The sequence below is a fragment of the Harpia harpyja genome, chromosome 13 (assembly GCF_026419915.1).
Source record: "Harpia harpyja isolate bHarHar1 chromosome 13, bHarHar1 primary haplotype, whole genome shotgun sequence".
Classification (NCBI taxonomy): Eukaryota; Metazoa; Chordata; class Aves; order Accipitriformes; family Accipitridae; genus Harpia; species Harpia harpyja.
In genome coordinates, this window is record NC_068952.1 from 925,887 (window position 1) to 939,848 (window position 13,962).

General features: G+C 48.6%; 1 protein-coding gene across 2 annotated transcripts in view; it reads right to left on the bottom strand.

Moving 5' to 3' along the window:
• TTBK1 (tau tubulin kinase 1) overlaps window positions 1-12,250 on the bottom strand; it is a 114,363-nt gene extending 102,113 nt beyond the window's left edge. The window contains exon 1 of one of the 2 annotated variants that reach the window (XM_052806747.1): window positions 12,064-12,250. The gene's annotated coding sequence lies outside the window, so the exon portion shown is untranslated. Of the gene's footprint in view, window positions 1-11,626; window positions 11,708-12,063 lie in introns of those variants that run through there. The other variant, XM_052806745.1, reaches the window with a different exon arrangement.
• Window positions 12,251-13,962: the final 1,712 nt, after the last annotated feature.

Consider the following 13,962-nt stretch of genomic DNA (forward strand, 5'->3'; position numbering starts at 1 on the left):
GATGCAAATCACAGCTTTTTAGGTGAGACAAAGCTGGATATCTGCAAAAACAAAATCACTAACCCCAGTAAGCTGCAGTCTAGAAATCAGATCAATCTCCCCCTCCAATACTTGCATGGGAGGAACAAAAAAAAAATGTTGTAAACAGAATTTAAGCATAACTTAGCTGTTCCCAACATGAACTTTACTGGCATTAAGTCAAAATGGAACAGATGGGGTGGGGAATAAGAGCAGAATATAACAAGCAGGATTGAGAGTGCTCAGAAGGAAGAAAGAAAAACAGTGGAGTTTCCAAGTGCAACCGAGCAGCAGAACTGGGGCTCAGTTAATGGCAGCATTAACTGCGCACACTCGGCGTCCCTCACTGTTTTACAAACGTCATCTGCTTCCAACACAAAATACCAATTATAAAAATGAAATCCCTCACATTAAAACAAACAAAACCCCCTTACATCTTTGTATAAATAAGTTGTACCATGCACTAGCATTCTGTTATTAGGGTAGAAATGCATATGACAGTACAGGAAACAAGTTGATTAAGAAAAATACAGTGCACTGGACTAACAGCCCCTCAGCCCTGGAATACATCATACCTCCTGCTGAACTTGAAACAGCAATTAAAAACAAGTCATACGCTGTTAGGGTAGGTCTGACAGCAGGAGCTCGAAAGGTTCTGAATTGTTCCTTGAAGACACATATCTTCCTTCATTGCCTGCCTCTGCTGTAGCAAACCCTGCTTAGAGAGCCGGCTCAACTCCTAGCAGCTGCGGCTTAAAGTCTCCTCTGTGACATATTCTTCTCATAGGCATGCAAGGGCATCAGCCTTAGAAATTCTGGATTTGCTATTCACAGCATTTCATTTCTGTAAAAAACAAAACATCTAAAGGTGAGGTTGCAAGATACTGGGACTGTTTTTCACCTTTGAAAGGTTTATGACTGTTAAGGAGTGATGTAGCTATGACTGGGAAAAATAAAAACCCAAAACAAAAAACCACCCCCCAAAAAAGCTGCAATCAAGACAGACAGGTCCAGATTATCTCCTAACACGAGGCTGCACTGAACAGAACATACATAAATATATTAAATATGACAACAGATGCACCTTGACAGCATTATTATGGCAACCTGGTTGCACAGCCAACTGAATGTATTATTGCCTGCACAGTGACTTACAAGTAACAGCATACAACCTAAGCAAAACAAACAACCCCCCCAAACACATAATTTCATACTGTCAGAGACTGTATTCACATACATTACAGAGCAGTCAGATGCACCAGTGACTTCTGTGCCAAAATCACGTATCTACAGGGAGAATCAGCACAGTTAATTATGACAACAAATCATTAGGAACGCACACCAGATAAGCACGCCTGCACTACTGGCAGTTTATGTGATTCTAATCCTCTCCAACTACATTACAGCAGCAAAGCTAAAAAAATGGGGAGCAGGAGAGTTTGAGAGGGAAGTCTATTACCTTCCCCCAATCTCCCTGACACAGTTGCTCCAATTTTTGATCCGAGCAGAAAATGAAATCCATCACCAGGAAATCCCTCTAATATCATAACCAGCTTAACCTCTACTAATTTAACAGGCAACATTATGGTCTGCTTACCATAAACATTTAGCTGCAGCTCAAGTATATCTACCTGCAAAGTCAATATAGATCACTACTTGCAAAGCTTGAGTAGTCTGCTGGTAGCCAAAACAATTATACCTGAATGAAAGCAAGAACTAAGCAGAGGTTATACGTATGGTATCAGACTCAATCTACACCTGACACCACCAGAAACACCACACAGAGGTATGTTTTCATCACCTGATCCTGGACCAGTTTAATTGATCCTTAGGAAATGCAAAGTGTCCCTCTTAGGCAAGTCCTCTCCCTTCTCCCTGCAGAGTGCTTTTGTGGGGAGCCTGTTACTCATCTTCCTTCAAACGTGGCCGCTCCAAGTCGCTTTTCATAGCTGTGGTCAATAGTACCTTCCTCGAGTCCTTATTCTTGGAGAAAAGTATTTTACCTTGGGTAACTGACTCAGCCATACAGCAAAATTATAACATCTGTTGCTCAATGGTCTTCTATATAACCTATTATATTAGGTTATTAAAAGGCTCACAGCCTAAGATCAATCATTTTAAACCTCCATTCCAGGGAAAACAGTGCTCATCTTACCCATTCAAATAATTTTATGATAGATGCAGTCACCACAATTATCAAGGATCAAATAAACTTGTGAAAAAACTATTCAGAGGTTAGGAACGTAACAGTAAGTTCCTGATCAGAGATTTGGTATTTTGATTCAAATTCTGGAAGACAGGGTATTTTGCAGGGAAAAATCACGTGTTTATAGATTTGCCACATAGACTTCATGTTGCCAAGCACTTTCTGAAATTTAATAAAAATTAGCAACTTAGTGAGGCAACTGCCACTTGCTGCACTGATACGCCATATCGGACTAAATGAGAGACTAAATGGGACAAAATGTTTGTGGTTTTCAAGCCCACTGTTGATCACAGCAGAGATCCTGTTTGTAATTACACAGAAGAGATTTCCCGGGATTGGCAAAAACGTTTTATCATGCCAACTGTTAGCCACTTAAATCATCTCCCTACAGCCCTTCTGTAACCATTTTTCCCATTTTTGTAAGGAACTCTCCCCCCTAGCTGGAGCATGCTCAGGGAAGCATGTTCAACCTTCCTCTGCCCCCTGCAAATCTACAGTTTCATTCTCTGATCTGCAGCCTCACCATTTTTCAGTTTGCAGACAGCTGGTGATTTGCCCGACGGTGATGTCCTCATGGCTGACCCACTTTTTCTGCTACCCTTGGGAAATCCCAGTGCATTCTCAACCATATTCAATGGTTCCCTGAGTTTTTTTTCTCAAAGATAAAAGTTCCCCAGAGGTGTAAAACTTGATTTTAGATTGGAAGCTCAAATTTCATTGTTATTTGAAGGATCTACAGTTCTAGAGGAATTTGTTTCCTTTGTAGTTAATATCTAAAGATAATATTAACAAAGACGACAATAACATCAAGGCAGATAATGGCTGTGGCCTGCACCAGTTTCTCTCTATGCCTGAACATCCTAGAAAGATCATGAAAACTCTTGTACATGCAAGCACAGACTGTTTAATTTCTTTCCGTACTGCTGTGTGAGTGAGTCAGCTTCCAAGGAGAAATGGTGTTACTAAGATTATGGAAGAGTTTTACAAGCTGGTCTGGACTGCCTCTATATAAGCCATTTCCACATGTGTCAATGATGCCATCTAGCCCACAACTGTCAGTATCTGCTTGCATTCTCCCAGCCCATGCAAATAATCGTTTCCCATCCATAAGTTTTCCTATTTGTTGAGTTAAGCAGTTCTATGACTTAGGCATGTGTCTTCTCATTCTGCTATGAGATCTTACACCAGCTCATTGTGCTTGACAGAAAAATCTCTTTAATATTATTTGCAGGAAAAAAAAAAAAAAAGTCTCCAAAATGTGTTCTTCAGGGCAGATGCATTGTAATAAATCATATTTGTACTTTGAGCCTTAATTTGCCAGTGCTATGCCAGGTAACTGGATCCTGAGAATTTCCTATTACAGAACACAGATGGTCAGAATTTGTTTCTATAAAAAAGCATCATAAACCTTATGTCATATTTGAATGTAAAAATAATTTTAATTCTATTCATAGCTGTAATAAAGTAATAGAAAAGTAAATTTTGTACCTGAGCTGGCCAAAGCTCATAACAATTTTTCAAACTGGTCTCAACCTGAAATGGGTAATTGCGCATTCTATGCTCAACTTGCCAGAGTGAGCTGGCTACTGGCAAACGTTTCTAATAATACTCCGCAGACAGAACAATTACTGGTTCAAGTCCAGCCTAGGATGTCTGGAGGGGGAAAAAAATGTGTATCATTTCATCGCAATCAGAAACACAGGTAGCAAGGTTAAAGAAAATCTGTTTCACAAAAGAAGCAACAACCACACTAAAAATACCAGCTTCTGAGGTGGCATCAAACTTGAAAATAGGCTGCAGAGACCTCCGCGACCAGAGAGCCCTGAGCCCTAGAACCCAAATGCCTCCTAGCATTTCCATCACATCAACTGTCACAAGAGTGAGAAAATACTCTACTGCCTGCCCTTTGCATTTGCACCTTTTAAATTTTCTTTTTTTTTTTCCTGTTAGCTCAATAGACAGAGCCCCTTAAGCCTCATCTCTGCTTGGTAAGCAACCACTCCTGATTCTTTCTAGACATAGAGAACAGCAGAAAGAAAAAGCGCATCTTCCACAAAATGCTTCTTAATACAACCAACTCATGCTCAGACATCTATGAATAAGTCATACAGGTCATGCATACAGAGCACAGCATCGCTACAGAGAGAAGCAGAAAAAAAGGGAGGCAATTCTGTCCTTGCCTACAACTGGGGAGAGCCCGTGGAGTCCAGTAAAGGGCCAGCATCCATGCCTTACAGTCACTAGAAAAGTCGGAGCTGAACAACAGCTGAAAAATGCCTTCCACCCGCCTGAAAACTAAACTCTTTAAAATGCATGTATCTTATCCAAAAGGCACACTGAAAAGCAAATGAATGTAGCGTAGAAGTATCTCCCAATGACGAAAATGTAAGAAACTGAAGGGCTCTCCCATTCTAGCTTATCTTCTGCTAGAAGCTGAAGCCTGACAACTGCATATTAGTTTTTCATGGGAGTTTTCCTTAAGGACAGGACCTAGAACAAGAGAGATGGTGGTTTCTAGATCCCTTGCTCTTTTCAGGTCAAGGTTGGGCACCTCTTGCTCTTTTCTGATCAAGGCCTGGCACCTTTAAAAAGGCATGCTTTAGCTACTGCAAATTTTACTAAAACCAAAACCAACAAAAAACCAAACCCCACATTTCTGGGTGCTTCAACACTGATGAATGGAAGTTGAGAATCAATGGAAGCACTGTTACACCGCATTACCTACATTCTCTTCTCCATAAAGCCTACAAACAGACGCTGATCCTGGATCCACAGCTTCAGGTTACTGGTTAGCCAATCTGAAAACCTACCTGCAATGAAGAGAAACAGTTCCCCTCTCTCTGCCAGCTCTGAACTCCTATACACAGGATTTCACCATGGGCCAGTTCAGTGACTTGTACCAGCAGAAGAACTACTCCCCTTCCTAATAAATAAAGTTATTTCCTTGGCTTAGAGCTCCTTGAACTGGTTCATTGTAGGGTCAGTCAAATGCAAGTGCCGGCACAACGGAGGAGTGGTACTTCTGATCCATTTCAGCTTCTGTCAAGCTGTGCTCCATGTCTGTCTCCTCAGCAGGAAGCCTGCGGCCTTCCATGAAATCACAGGATTCAGCCACTTCTGCTTAAAAGCAGTGGAGTAACTCTGCCTGAGGGCAACTTTTTTTTTTATCCAAGGAAAGCAAAATTTAAAGAAACCAGTTAGTTTCGGTAACTTACTTGCGTAACCCCTAAACCAGTAAATTTTAGAGTCTAATGCAGCTAGATTCTTTTTAAATAATTCAAGATGTAATTAAACCACAAAGCTCTAAGTCTCCTAACACAATGTCACCACAAAGGTGACTCCTATTCTCTGACTGAGATACTTCAGCAAGCAAGCAATGAGCAACTTTCTCTTCTTCGTGAAATGAGGGAAACAAAACACAATTTAATGGTGTGTCCAATCAAAAGGAGCATTACGCTGATGCCTATATGAAGGTACAAGGATAAGACAGCTACACTGTCCCCTTGTTTGAGTGGGCAGAGGAAAGGGAAGGCTGCAGAGGCAGCTCAAGATACCTGGCAGGCAGACAGCTGAATTTGCAAGGTGAAAGAACAGCAAGTTCTTACAAAGAACAAGTTGAGGTGCGGTATGATTGAGGTCTACACAACCGAGTTCCGCATGGAGAAGGTGCACAAGAAATGACTGTTCACCGCTTTTTCCAATGCATTAAGGAAGCAGCAGCAGGCAACTCTAGCAGGTGGCATGTTTGAAACGAATGCAAAGCACAGAGGAGTTGTGCAACGCCCTGCTGCAAGACACAGTGGAGGTTAGCATTTACACTGAGTCCAAAGAACTGGACAAATTCATAGAAAAAACCAACTAAGAAAAGCAAAACAAACAAAAAAAACCCAACCCAGCCAGTGGACGACAACTGAATACAATGATAAAAATTTCTGACCAAAAAAATCCTGGAACTGAAAGCAACTGAGCACTGAGAGAGCACTCCGGGAAGATGGCACTGCCCACCAACTCCAACCTCCGGCTCCTCCCTGGGCATTCAGCGTTGGTCACAGTCACAGGTAACATCCCAGGGGTTTTAATCCAGAACAACCATTTCTGTATCACCCCAGGGAGAAGCTGGCAAGCGTGATCCGTATGGCTTTCAATGGTATAAAGGCCAAGAATGATAGCCTGGATAAAATCCCAAGTCCTCTAACTTCTGATGCAGGGTAGGGAAAAAAACAGGCAGAATTTTAGAAGAAACACTCCCCCTTCCAAAGAACAGTTTCAGCAGTATGTGGCATTTAAATGGGACCCAAAAAACCAAACAGATGAAACAGGTCTCAGAAGTAACGTAGGGAACTAGGATGTATAGATTCAAGGGAGAACACGGAGGTAACACGTACCCCAGGAACCTGTTAACAGGGTGGCATTCTCCGGCGCTCCAGGGAACAAGGTACACAGAAAAAGGCCAGGTCACTCAAGGGGAGGAATAGTACTACATAGTGAAGAAAAAAAATAGACTCAAAGGAGATAGATAAATGAATTGTATCAAGCCTAAATGGAAAAAATGTAGCAGTAAAACTACCCCATCAGACCAGAATAAAGCAGCAATGGTGATTTGCCATGGGACAACAGATGGGCTGTGCCTTTAGCAAACAGGCAGCAATGGGGAACTTCAGTTTCCTTATGGAGATCAGGACATGTCACCAAGATGAAATTTTAAATAGTAACTTTATAACTCAACAGTAACTCAACTTTGTTGAGTAAGAACAGAAATATATCACCTGTAAAAAAAAAAAAAAAGTCTTTGGCCAGTGCAACTTCTGCTTGGTCCTTTAAATTGCTTCATTTTAATTGTGACTGACTTACTGTACAAACAAAAAGTCTTTTAGAAATAGAAGATATGCGCAAAAGAAGAAAACAGCACAAATTCTTCCAAGTTAAATATGATATTTTTTTCCTGATTTTAAAGAAATGAAGCAAATTTCTACAGATAAAAACTACATATTTGCCACACATACCTGACCAGAGGCCAGCCAGCCAGTCTGCTGGATGACAGACAGACAAGAAATAGAAAGACTGAATAGAGAAAAGATAAGAAAGAAGATGCCAAGGATTTTTGGTTGTTGTTTAAAGAGCTCTGCAGAGGATCTGAAAAATCAGTCTTACTTCCGCACCAGACATGTTCAGAAAACTGAAAATGAAAACTAAAACTAACTGGCAGGCAGGGGGGAGAAGTCAGGATTTATAGACCTACTAGGAAAGGCTAGGTGCTTTTAGGAAGACTCAACAAGCACACAGATAGGGCCATCTCACTAACAATGTCTCTGGATAGCCAAAAACTTCTGGTGTGGTATCAGACGAAAGGCCTTAAAAATTAAGATGTCCCAGGATAAAACTAAAGTTTCTCTAAAACTAATAACTGGCTAAAAGAGAGGAAAACACACAGGAATGCATAGCTAGGTTTCACAACAGAGTGCTGTTACCAGTGGAATGGCACACCTTGCGTACATACAAAATTATTCAGGCTAACAAATAAAAAGACTGAAAAACTGCAGACTGCAACACCGAGAAGGGTATAACTAGGGCGAGCATGTTATACGTGTCCTCTTAGCCTTTCCTTAAGCATCATCTCTTGGTCACTGGTAGAAAAAGGACTGGTGCAATACGGGGTTTTGGCCTGAGCAGTTGGGTTTATAATCCTATAATCAAAACCTTTTCACTAGACATCAACTTCTCCTTATCCCTTTTGCAATCTTTTCATATCTGATTGGTAGGCCACCAAAGCTTTCTACACATACAACCTCGGGGCTGACGGTGAGCCTCCTAACATTTACTGTTGCACGGACAGCGAGGAATCTACTTCCATCTGTCACGGCTGACACTAAATCTCTTTCTTAAGGCTAGGCTGCCCCATTTCTCCAGAGAAGAGGAAGCCTGCGCCCATAAGCATACTCTCTGTTCCTGGTTGCACCTGTACGGCTGGAGTCAGCCCATGATCTGCAGTTTGTTCCTTTCATATTGTTCACCAAATTAAAGATGACATGGCTTGACACCAAAAGGAAAGGGTTTCCAAGCACATCTTATTTGATTACACCTACAGTCCATCATGCTGTCAACATTTTCCTTCTCAACTACAAAAGAGACCCTTTCCCATGTAAACAGCTCTTGAGCAGTAAAGAAGACTTGATGGAAAACAGTATGGAACTGGGTAAGACCAAAAAGCATTAGGAGTCTGATGAAAAAAGCTAGGGTGGCAATTATTTTTTTTTCCTCCATCAAGAATAATGTATTGGTGTATCTGCTGGTCTCCATAAAACAGAAAAGTTCATGTGAAAAAACACTTGATACGTTGACTTCCAAGTCACATTGCTATTGCTAGATTATTTCCTGTATTTTCTGGGATAACTGTCGTGGGTCACACATCAATATGCGGGCACTGTTGTGGAAAAGACCAAGAGTTGGTCCTGCATGACATGGAGGACTGCCATTGCCCAGTTTATAGCTGGTGAGACTCTTACAGGCAAGGGAGTCTCAATTTGGGTTCAGATACACGGTGTAAGAATCACATCATCTCCCTCACCTCCCACCTCTCCTTCCTAACACTTCAACAAATGTCCAACAGATTCTCCCATTCTTCCTCTGCCCTAGGGACGGAGGCCGTATAGCTGGCCTTCCTTACTGCTCTCTCCCAAAGCAACCTTAACATTTATTCCAACTGGATGGTGTCCCACAATGACATTTAAGGGGATTTCAGAATGTCTGAGAGGAATACCCACTTTTTGTTTAATTGTGATGGAAGAAGGGGAGGGAAGCACTAGTCGTGCCCATTCTGTATCATCTTATTCAGTAAACTAGCAGAGCTTAAACACCCTTTTAGCAAATGCTTCCACAATTGCCCCAGCAGATACTGGGCTGTGCCTTGTAATGTTCAAAGGAGAAGACACCAACAAACCCTTAAAAATGAGGGAACAGTTTACAAAGCCCTTGAGGACTTTATCAAGGCATATTCCTCTATAAGGCCCTATTTTCTGTCTTTTGGTCTGTTTTCAAAGTGAACCAATGTTACTGGAAGTTCATTATGGGGCTCAGGTGAATTAATCTAATCTAGGACCTTCCCAGGATGGGGAGCCATTCCTACAGAGTTTACGTGGACCCTGCACATTGATACATACCTAAATAAGACCAAGGCAGAAAACCGACAGGACACAATTGAAGAGGTGAGGCCACAACAAGACTCACAAGAGAGTAGCAGGCTACCTAACAAGCTATAAAGTGATGTGGCAATCTTTCTGTAAGAGAGGGCAAGATACAGCATGAAGGGATCCCAGCACTAAAGATGAGGAAGAAAAAGGGATTAGGCTCTTCCTGGATCTCTCTGATCACTCACGGTTTGGAAAACAACGAGTACCAACTGCTTCCATCGGAGGAGAGCTCCACGCTGCCTGCTGCAGTGTAGGGATACACTTGCCTTCGCCACCAAACATTGTGGTTGGGATGGAGAGGGAAGGAAATCCACACGAGCCACGAGCGCCACTTCGTTAGCATCAACCCTGGGAGCTGGTGAAATAGATTTCCTAACACCAGAGACAGTCCCTTCTGGAGGACCAAGGGCATTGACGGGGATCCAACTTTCTTCTTGCTAACTATTCCAAGAAAAAAAGGTTAGGCAGGTATCCACAAGTCTGATCCCAATAAAATTGTCCTACAAGGGAATGATAATTCCAGTTCCAGTTCCAGGAACTTTGCCCATTCCTGAAGGAGTGAGATTATCATAAAGCATGCAAAAGCAGACAGAACACAAAAGTAAGGGCAGTGGACACCACATACGCCATTCATGAGCATCACATCTCAAAAGCTTCTGATCCCACATACATCAGCATGAGAATGCTTGTTAGGAGCTGGACGATCACTGGCACACAAAGGAAAAAAAAGCCAAAACATTAACACATAATTCGTAACCTGCCCCTCTTATACTGACAGGTAGTCTCAAGAGAAGCCAATCCACTGAAATGTGGTGAATAACTATTAGTGAGACAGTGCTGATACACACTCCCCTTTAGTCATAGCACCTGTATAGGCACAGTACCTATAAGCATTAGTGTTGAGGGAGCATTAGCACACCCTTTCTCACATATAACATCAGGCGAAATTTCACTCATACAGAGAAAAAGTTCTCAGGGTGAAAATCTCTGTTGTGACTCACTGAGAAGTTTGTTGCTGAAAGGTAGCATTTTCAGTGACAGTACGAGGAATATAAAAGAAATTCATGTGCAATGGTAAAATTAGGAAACCTTTCCTTCTATCATTCAAATTGTCTATACTCCCTCCTTGTAAGCCTAAGGAAATTCAAAAATATAGAGGAAAGATTTTAATACACAACTGGTTTGGACTGCTCAGAAACAATGATACCGACAGGTACTGAAATCCCTACCCCCCAAAAAACACAGAGGGTCTTGAACTTGGCACGCAAGTAGTTCAGCAACACTGATGGAGTGACAGCGTCACTTCAGCGCTTCATATAGCGTACTGGTTCTTCGTTAGAATACAAGATGCACTTCAAGGTCACGGTGTTCATCTTGAAAGTTCTCAGTGGGTCAGACCCAGGTTACTGGATACCTCCTCTCCCGGTAAGCAGGGAAAGCACAGTGACTAGTCACATTCACCAATGCAAACTTGGGCACCGTGAGCACACAATGACGGGAGACTTCACGCTCAAAAGCTGCAGAAGAGACGGCAACGCACGCCGGAGTGAAATCTCCCACCCCGCGAAAGGTAACGAGGAGAAACTCTCAGCCTCCCGCCTCAAACCCAAGCACCAAAGAGTTATCCCAAAATAACACACTGAACACGCTCCCTCCCCAAAAGTCCCTACAAAACCGGCTGGCTCGCTAGCATTCGGTTAGACGGGCACCTAGTGACACCGGCAAGGATGCTCGTCCCCTCGCCCCGGGGGGGGGGCAGCTTGGCCTCCCCGAAATAACTGACACCCTCCCTCAGTTCACCTCACAGCTCCCCGCAGGCCCAAGGCCTCCCGCTGCCTTCACACCTCGGCCCCCACCCCGACACCGGGGACCGTGACGGGCGGCGGAGCCCCCCGGTATCACCCCCCCCCCCGGTATCACCCCCCCCCCGCCGTTCCCTTCCTCGGCGGAGCTTCTCAAGGCGCGGGAGGGAGGGAAACGGGGACGGGGCACCCCCCGTTCAGGCCGCCCGCGGGCCTCACACGACGCTACCGTCGTCCGCGCCCCTGCGAGGCCACCGCCCGCCCCTCCCCCGGCGGGCATCCCCCCCCCCCGCCACCCCGGGCCTCGCCCTGAGCCCCGGAACCCGCCGGTCCGGGCAGGAGGCGGCGGGGAGGGGGAACCGCCGCCGCCGCCGCCCCGGGCCCCCCCATCTCGGCCCGGCCCTGCCCCTCACCTCGGGCCGCCCCGCCTCCCCCCGCCGAGGAGGTGGCCGCGTCCGCCCCTGCACTGCAGCTGCCGGCACGCCGCCGCTCCCCCCCCCTACCTCCACCACCTCCCCACCGCCCCTCTCGGCAGATGGTTCGCCCCACCCCGGCCCGCCTTCTTATTGGCGGGGCCCACCCGTCACTCCGCTTCGGGACCGCCCAGCCCCGCGGGCACGCTGGGAATCCGAGTCCTCCGCGCGGGAACCGTCCCCTTCCGCAGCCGGCACCGGGCGGAGGGGCGAACTACAGTTCCCACAATGCCCCGCGCGCAGTCCCGGAGCGGAGCGGCCCGGCCCGGCCCGGTGCGACCGGCGACCCCACACCTCCCCAGCCGCCAGCGGGACGCCCCCTTTCCCCGCCAACGACCGCAACGGCCTCCGCCGCCCCCCGGTCCGACCCGGCTCACCTGGCCTCGCCGCCGCCGGCGCCTCCCGCTTCGGCCGGCGTGGGCAGCGCATACCCCGCGCCCCTCAGTGCGGCTCGCCGGGCTCGGTGCCGCCGGCCCGGCTCGTTGCGGCTGCGGCTGTGGGGCGGGCCGGCCCCGAGCGCATCCTCCCCCTCGGAGCCGCGGCGGGCGGCGGGATTCGCCCACAATGCACCGCGCGCCGCACCGACAGCATCAGCCTGACATCACCCGCGGGCCGCCCCCGCCCGGCCGAGCCCGCCCCGGGCCCGCCCCGCCACCACCACCGGCAACCGGCAACCGGCCCCGGCGTGGGGTTGGGCGCCGCACGGCCACCGGCACCGGGCACCGCACTGCCGGCATACGGGGCTGGGCACTGCACGGTCCCGGGGACTGGGACCAGCATCCCCAGTATGCGGCTGGGCACTGCACGGCCCCGGGACTGGGACTGGCACCCCCAGTATGCGGCTGGGCAGTGCACGGCCCCGGGACTGGGACCGGCACCCCCAGTATGCGGCTGGGCACTGCACGGCCCCGGGACTGGGACTGGCACCCCCAGTATGCGGCTGGGCAGTGCACGGCCCCGGGATTGGGACCGGCACCCCCAGTATGCGGCTGGGCAGTGCACGGCCCCGGGACTGGGACTGGCACCCCCAGTATGCGGCTGGGCACTGCACGGCCCCGGGACTGGGACTGGCTCCCCCAGTATGTGGCTGGGCACTGCACAGCCCCGGGGACTGGGATCTGCACCCGCAGTATGCGGCTGGGCACTGCACGGCCCCGGGATTGGGACCGGCACCCCCAGTATGTGGCTGCGCACTGCACGGTCCCAGGGACTGGGACCAGCATCCCCAGTATGCGGCTGGGCAGTGCACGGCCCCGGGACTGGGACCGGCACCCCCAGTATGCGGCTGGACACTACACGGTCCCGGGATTGGGACCGGCACCCCCAGTATGCGGCTGGACACTACACGGTCCCGGGATTGGGACCGGCACCCCCAGTATGCGGCTGGGCAGTGCACGGCCCCGGGATTGGGACCGGCACCCCCAGTATGCAGCTGGACACTGCACGGTCCCGGGATTGGGACCGGCACCCCCAGTATGTTGCTGGGCAGAGCACGGCCCCGGGACTGGGATCGGCACCCCCAGTATGCGGCTGGGCACTGCACAGCCCCGGGGACTGGGACCGGCACCCCCAGTATGCGGCTGGGCAGTGCACAGCCCCGGGGGACTGGGACCGGCACCCCCAGTATGTTGCTGGGCAGAGCACGGCCCCGGGACTGGGATCGGCACCCCCAGTATGCGGCTGGGCACTGCACAGCCCCGGGGACTGGGACCGGCACCCCCAGTATGCGGCTGGGCAGTGCACAGCCCCGGGGGACTGGGATCGGCACCCCCAGTATGTGGCTGGACACTGCACGGTCCCGGGATTGGGACCAGCATCCCCACTATGCAGCTGGGCACTGCACGGCCCTGGGACTGGGACCAGTGCTGGCACTGTCTGCACGGGGCCAGGTGCTGCATTTTGACTGGGACCGGCACCCTGGTCCTGGGACCGTCTTACCAGGACTGTCCCATTGGGCCTGAGACTCTCACCAGCACCTTCAGCGTGGAGCTGGGCACTGCACTGTTGGGACCAAGGCCAGAGTTAGCACATCTGCCTGGGGCTGGGCGTTGGGTTGCAGTGGGACTGGCAGCATCACCAGCATGGGGCTGGCACTGCCCTGAGCTGGCAGTGGAGTCAGCCCCAGGAGTGCTGGCCTGGGGTTTACTCCAGTGCTCTGGGGCCAGGACCAGCTCTAGCACCACCAGCAAGGGACTGGGGCACTACACTGCACTGCCAGTGCCAGCACCAGCATACTCTGGGCTGGACACCACCCTGGGACTGGGACCAACACCACC